Below are 6,604 nucleotides of genomic sequence, written 5' to 3' on the forward strand. Positions count from 1 at the left end.
GTCCGTCCGTCCGTCCGTCCGTCCGTCCGTCCGTCCGTCCGTCCGTCTGTGCACACGATAACTCGAGTAAAAATTGAGATATCTTAACGAAACTTGGTACGTGAACTTCTTTTGGGCATGGGACGGATGGTATTGAAAATGGGCGAAATCGGATAATAACCACGCCTACCTCCCATATAACGGTAATTTTAAGAAATACGAAAACTGCGATATTTTAGTAACTACTGAAGATAATTCACTCAAAATTGATACTTACAATGAGTTTCAGACGGAAAACATGAATATTATAAATTTTTGGAAAATGGGCGTAGCCACGCCCACTTATGGTTACATGTGTATATCTTGGCAACCGCTGCACCAATTTCTTTCAAACTTGGCACAGTTGTTGGCCTTAGTACGGCATACTAAATGGCTGAAAATTTAAAAAATCGGACAATAACCACGCCTACCTCCCATATAACGGTAATTTTCAGAAAAACGAAAACTGCGATATTTTAGTAACTACTGAAGATAATTCACTCAAAATTGATATTTGCAATGAGTTTTAGACGAGAAATAAGAACATTACAAAATTTTGGCAAATGGGCGTAGCCACGCCCACTTATGGTTACATGCGTATATCTTGGTAACCGCTGCACCAATTTCTTCCAAACTTGGCACAGTTGTTGGTCCTGGTACAGCATACCAACTGGCCGAAAATTTCTAAAATCGGACAATAACCACGCCCACATTCCATATAACGGTAATTTCGAGGAATACAAAATCTTCGATAAATCAGTAAATATTGAAGCTAATTTATTCAAAATTGATGATTGCAACAATTCTTTACCAAGAAATACGTTTATGACAAAATTTTGGAAAATGGGCTTAGCACCGCCCACTTGTGATCACATATATGTATCTCGCTAACCGTTCTAGCAATTGGTACCAAGCTCGGTATGGTTTTTGTGCTTGCCACGTAAAAGCAAACCGTTGAAAATTGTTGAAATCGGACTAAAATTGAGGCCGCTTTTCATATAACGGTAAATTTCAGATATGCTTGAAATTTCAATATTTCGAAATTTAAGGACGCTAATTTACTTAAAATGTATACACTCCGGCTTATCATGTAGCGGTAGCTTTCGGAAAGGTGGAAAACATATATTTAATACTTGCGCCGGGTATTTAATGTTCGGCTCCGCCCGAACTTAGACTTTCTTACTTGTTATTTGTAAGTTTGTCTCTAAACATTCAAGTACAAATGTCAGCACAAAGGATAAATGCTTGTACGACGTCAACGAATGGGTGGATGCTCTCAAATCGACAAAGGGAGGGTTAGCCGTCCGCGAAAGGCACAAATTTTATTTTCTGCATTGTGCTACTTCGTACTTTTTTAACCCTTTCAGGACTATTGTTTATCTCTATCTTATATCTAAAAAAAAATTGATCGCAAATTGTGATTCATTACCATTATAGCGATGTTAAACAAATTTCCTACAAAATTGTAATTGATGTTTTTTCCTTCAAAAATTCCTTTAAGTCCAAAATGTTCATTATTTTATACAAAAAAATGGAACAAAATAATTTCTGTAATGGTTCGATAATATTGTTTTTTTCTAATGTTTTTTTTTTGATTTCTCACGATATTATCTATTAAAATTTAATCCAGTTAATATTAAATTTAAATATAGTTATCTTTTAAAAAATTATAATTTTAGAAAACATATCATTTTACAAAAAAAAATATTCCCCAAAAAAATATTTATCTTCAAAAATAATATTCTGTTTTTTCGAATGTTTGATAAGTTTTGAGTTTAGTTAAATAACTTTCCTAAAAATGTGTTCTAGAAACAAAAATTAATAAAATATTTTAATGAAGCGTTTTTTGTCGCCCGACGCTTCTTCTACAATTAATTTGTAAGTTTCGGGGTTCCGTTACTAGCCCGTTATGCCGTAGTGGTGTGGCTTTAGTACTGAAGAGCAGAGCTCTGCTTGCACCGAGGAGTATCGCTCTGAAGACGTCGGAGAGTAGAGCTCTAGTCACGCCGATGAGTGGCGCTCTAATAACGTCGGAGAGTAGCGCCTTAGTCGTGTCGGTGAGTGGCGTTCTCGTAGACGGTGTTGGCGTCGCTCTGCTGGCGGCAGAGGGTAGCGCTATTTTTGATGCCGTTGATGTCGCTCTGGTTGACGCCGTTAGTGTAGCTCTGCTGACGGCGGGTGAGCGGATGCGTATGCGGTTACACGAGAGGCTGCGGTGAGAGTGTGTGTAGCTTGTGGCGCTGCCACTGGGAAGGTGACGTCCAGCCCGACAGTCAAGCCGGTGCAGACAAAATCACCCTACCAATAGCTGTTGCAGAAGTGGAATAAAGCCCGACAGTCTAGCCGGCGCATGAAGTCACTTCTTGCCAGTAGCCGTCTGTTCATGACCACAGTCTCGTGCTGACTGACTGATTTCTTGCCGTGCTACTCCTTTAATAGGCTGTGTGCTTGATGTTACGTGGTTTTGCAACTACATGTTGATTTTGTGTTGTGTGATTTTGCGTTGTCATGTCAACGAAGAGGTTGTCGATTGTTGCTATGACTTGTGTTGGTGTGGGTTTATTACGTGGCTGGCTGCGCTGGACTTGTGTTTATTGCGCGACTGGCTGCTCTGATTTGTGTTGCTGTTGTGTGATTGGCTTGGTAGTCCTCACACTGCCCCTCTACTTGGTGGCCTGGAACTTCCTTGGTCCTCAGGTGGACGTGTGCGCCCCAGTGGTGTATAGCTACCCGGTAGTCCTTTGTACTCAACCTCAGCCGGGGTTTGCATACGCGTGCGGTGATGTTTTTGAGGCTTCGACGGATTCTTTCTGCTCTTGTCGGGAACTGGTCTAAGGCCGGTCCATCTGCGTCGCTGATTAGGATTTTTATTCCCTCTGGTGGTATTGTTGATTGTTGCGCCGTTTGCGATACGGGCTGTTGAGGTGGTACGGGTGACCGAACTAGTGTTCGTGGTGGTGTAGTCGATGCGGCGACACCTATGGTGTGGGTTGGCAGTGAAGAGTGCGGTTGTGACGGTGGAGGCTCCGCGCCTGGGCGTCCACACACATGCTGTTGAAATGTGGCCCTTACTTATGCCCGCTTCAGGGCCGCCATACCGGCCGTGAACGGCTCGGCGTTGCATCCTGGTGCCCCCTTGGCTTGCCCGACGAAGCGCTTTACTCTCTCGATAGTCTCTAGGGTATACACCCCGCAGTCCCCATCGTTTTCTTGTTGTGAGACCCTCGGGTGTACTTCTTAAACCTAGAGTCGGGGTGTTATTACTGGGAATCTCCTGCATATAAAGAGAGTTTTCCGATAGAAAAATATTTATTCTTAAGAATTCTATACTATTTCTACGAATAGTGGTTTCCCCCCCATATAAAATACATGGACTACTTTGGGCGCTTTGAGCGACCTCTAAATATTTTTTGATTTCAAAATAAATAATAGGGGTATATTTTTTTCGGTATAGGACAATCCTAGGGGGTGAGAGCACAAAAATTCAGACTTTACTTTTTCACATGCATTTTTGGTCCACCCTAGGGTACTCCCTTTGCAGGAACTTTCCCCATGATTGTGTTACGTTGGCGACTCTGCCCCTCACCCTGAAGTCCACGGTCCATAGGTCACGCTCCTGCCAGCGTTTCATGTCGAGGAGATAGTGGGTCGTCTCCCGTTTCGCCAGGCCCAGCAGGTACCATGCCCGGTACTGCCCTCTTGCTGAACAAGTCCATCCTCCGTATCCAGCGATGGATGCGACGATAGTTTTCTTCCGGGTTCTCCTTTCGCGTTAACTGCCATATAACAAAAGGGCTGAGTATAGTGGCCGGTGGCCCCAGCTCGGCTTCTAGCCTTCTCGCCCATACATCCATCAAGGCGTCCGTCAACCATCGCGTTCCCTCTAGTGAGCGCAGATTTACCGGGTACAGTGCGATGCTGCCTGGTCCTGACGGGAAAGTCAGTTCCGGACCTTGCTCCTCCCGTGGCGTTGTCTCTTGCCCTGAGGAGAGTTGGATGGCCGGTGACTGTATTCGCGTCGCGGGTGACTGACTGTTGGTCGGCCCCTCGCACGATTTTTCCGAGCTGTCGTTTGAGCTAGTCGTGCTGTCGTCCGAGCTAGTCGCGCTTTCGCTCGACCTGCTACTCTCTGCTGAGCTGCTGCTGGTAGAACTCTGCTCTGTGACGATCGCTTTCTCTGCTGCGACTACGGGGCGCCGCGCGTACCGGCGGTTACTCTGCCGAGGGTTCAATCGGGCGTTAGTATGGTGCACCTGATCGGGTGCGCCCTTGCAGCGGCATCTGCCCAGGCGGCGGCGCGCCTGGCGGCTTGCTGAGTGTTCACGGCACTTCGGGCTGCCATGTGTGCGGTGGCTGTACGCGACGGTCTAGTGTGCGGCGGCTGCCTATGCAGTGGCCGTAGGCGCCGTGCGGGCGCACGTAGTGTTGACAATGGCGTGCGCTGCGGCTACTGGCGTAATCGCCGTATGCGTGGTGAAGGCGCGCGAGGTGCTGATGCTGTTGTGTGCAGCGGCTTCTGTGTGGGCAGCGGATACCCGCTGCCTTGCTTGAGCGTTAGTCGCGTAGGCAGAGAACGTGTCGCGTGGACTGCGGCGTGGGCGTTGACGGCACGCATGGCTGCGGCGCGGCGTGCGGCGGCAGTGCTCGTCAGCTCCGCGTGTCTCGCGGCGGCGTCGGCTGCGTTGGCGCCGGCTGTGGGCTGTGGGCTGCGACTCTAGTACCTGGGCACGAGGACGTTTTGCCTCCTCCTCCTCCATACGTTCGCGTACTCGTTTCACGCTGTTCGCCCATCTGCCGTTGCTGTCTATTTTTTTTCTCTGGTTTCCAAATTTTCTTAAGGTTCCGAAATTATCGTGCTCACTCTCTGGTGGTTCGCGGTTGAGTGGCTGGTTGGAGTGACGTATTTTTTTAAGTTTAGTTGTCTCCTTGCGCCTGTATGGCCTCGCTGGTATGGTACGTTTTTAATTCCGCGATATTGGCGACTTTTTCTTCCCCCTATCGGACTTGCGTAGCAGGACGATCACATGTGATATGTACCTCTGGATTTTGTAGGGCCCGTCATATTTGGGGGCCAATTTCGCTGCGAATTCGTCCACGGCCTTTGATAGGCGGTGTTCCTTGACGAGAACTAGTTCGCCGACCCTAGGAGTCCATTTTCGACGTCTAAGATTGTAGTGGCAGGCCTGGTCCGTCGCCGCTCTCTCCATGTTTTGCCGGACAATCTTGAATGCCTCCTGCATTCTACTGGACGTCTCCTCGGCAGTAGGGGGAATAGTACCCGTCCCAATGTTGACCTCGTCAAATAGTGCTCCTGGTAGTCGTGGCTCCCGCCCTTGGACGAGAAAACCTGGGCTGAACCCCGTAGAGGCGGTGATGCTGGTATTTATGGCCAGCTCTATTTCGGGGAGGAGGTCATGCCATCACTGTTATTCGCTTGACCGTCCGGTTGGCGCGTTCTGCTGGATTCTCCTGGGGGTGTATGGCGCAGTAAACTGTTGGCGTATTCCCATCTCTTGCACGGTTAGAAATTTTGGCTTAAAATTTAAACTTTTTTGGTCTGTATATAGGACACGACCGAAAAAATACTAAAGTTTAAACTTTGAAAAATGTAAACATGCTTTAGTCTTTTGAGGTTTAAATTTTAATCCAGAGTCTGACTATTTTTTAAGTCTTCAAAAGGTTTAATTATAAGACCTCTCTATGCTAAAATGTAGTACTCGATAATTCTAAATTTTAGATCTAAAGCTATTTTATGTTACTCCTAACATATACTACAAACCAGTCTGATGAAATTTAATTTTTATCCTGAGATTTGTTTCAAAATAATACTTTTTATTGCTAAAATTAAAACCAATGAGGTTTACTTTTTAGTCTGAGATTATCTCAAAAACAAACTTCTAATGCCAAAAATTTAAACCAAAGAAACTTACCTTTGATATTTATATAAATTCAAGTTTATTAATTTATTGACTTAAATTATTACAAATATTCTGGTAGAAGTACAGGCATCATTAAATATATTTTATTATTATTTTCATAAGCTTCATAAGGTCTATTAAATTTTAATTCATTAAATTTTATTATACATGAACTGCCATTGCAAAATATTTCGTACGCACTTAAAATGGGATTGAAATATTTACGAAAATATATCATTAAATGAAAATATATTTCACCATTGTTAACGTATATACATTTTATAAGGCCAAATTTATTTACATCGGTAGTCTCCTTTCCCAAGAATACATAAAAGTTAGGTCTGTAGGAGAAACCATAATTAATCTTTACGCTATTTGCAGTATACATTTTGATATTAAATTGTTCATTTTCCATAAAGTATTTTTTAACTTCCGGTTCTAAGATTGAAGTTGCTTTTATTTTTAACTTTTCAAATGAAGCCGTTTTTTCTGTCGTCATGTGCTCTAGAAAATAATTTAAGTTTTTTCGGTACCGAGAAGCTAATGTTTTACAAACATTTATGTAATTGTTCGTTACAGAAGCTTGCTTGATAAAATCTCGATGTCTAGTTTTCTAATGATTGAAGGATAATGAGTTAGCATATGATGTTTCGGCAAAAGATTTAAAT

General features: G+C 44.3%; 1 protein-coding gene across 1 annotated transcript in view; it reads left to right on the forward strand.

Moving 5' to 3' along the window:
* Positions 1-6,604, forward strand: part of LOC118736366 — a 443,387-nt gene that overhangs the window by 255,781 nt on the left and 181,002 nt on the right. The gene's annotated exons all lie outside the window — the stretch shown is intronic.

Source organism: Rhagoletis pomonella, unplaced genomic scaffold, assembly GCF_013731165.1.
Source record: "Rhagoletis pomonella isolate Grant_MI unplaced genomic scaffold, Rhpom_1.0 Rhpom_scaffold_00003, whole genome shotgun sequence".
Classification (NCBI taxonomy): Eukaryota; Metazoa; Arthropoda; class Insecta; order Diptera; family Tephritidae; genus Rhagoletis; species Rhagoletis pomonella.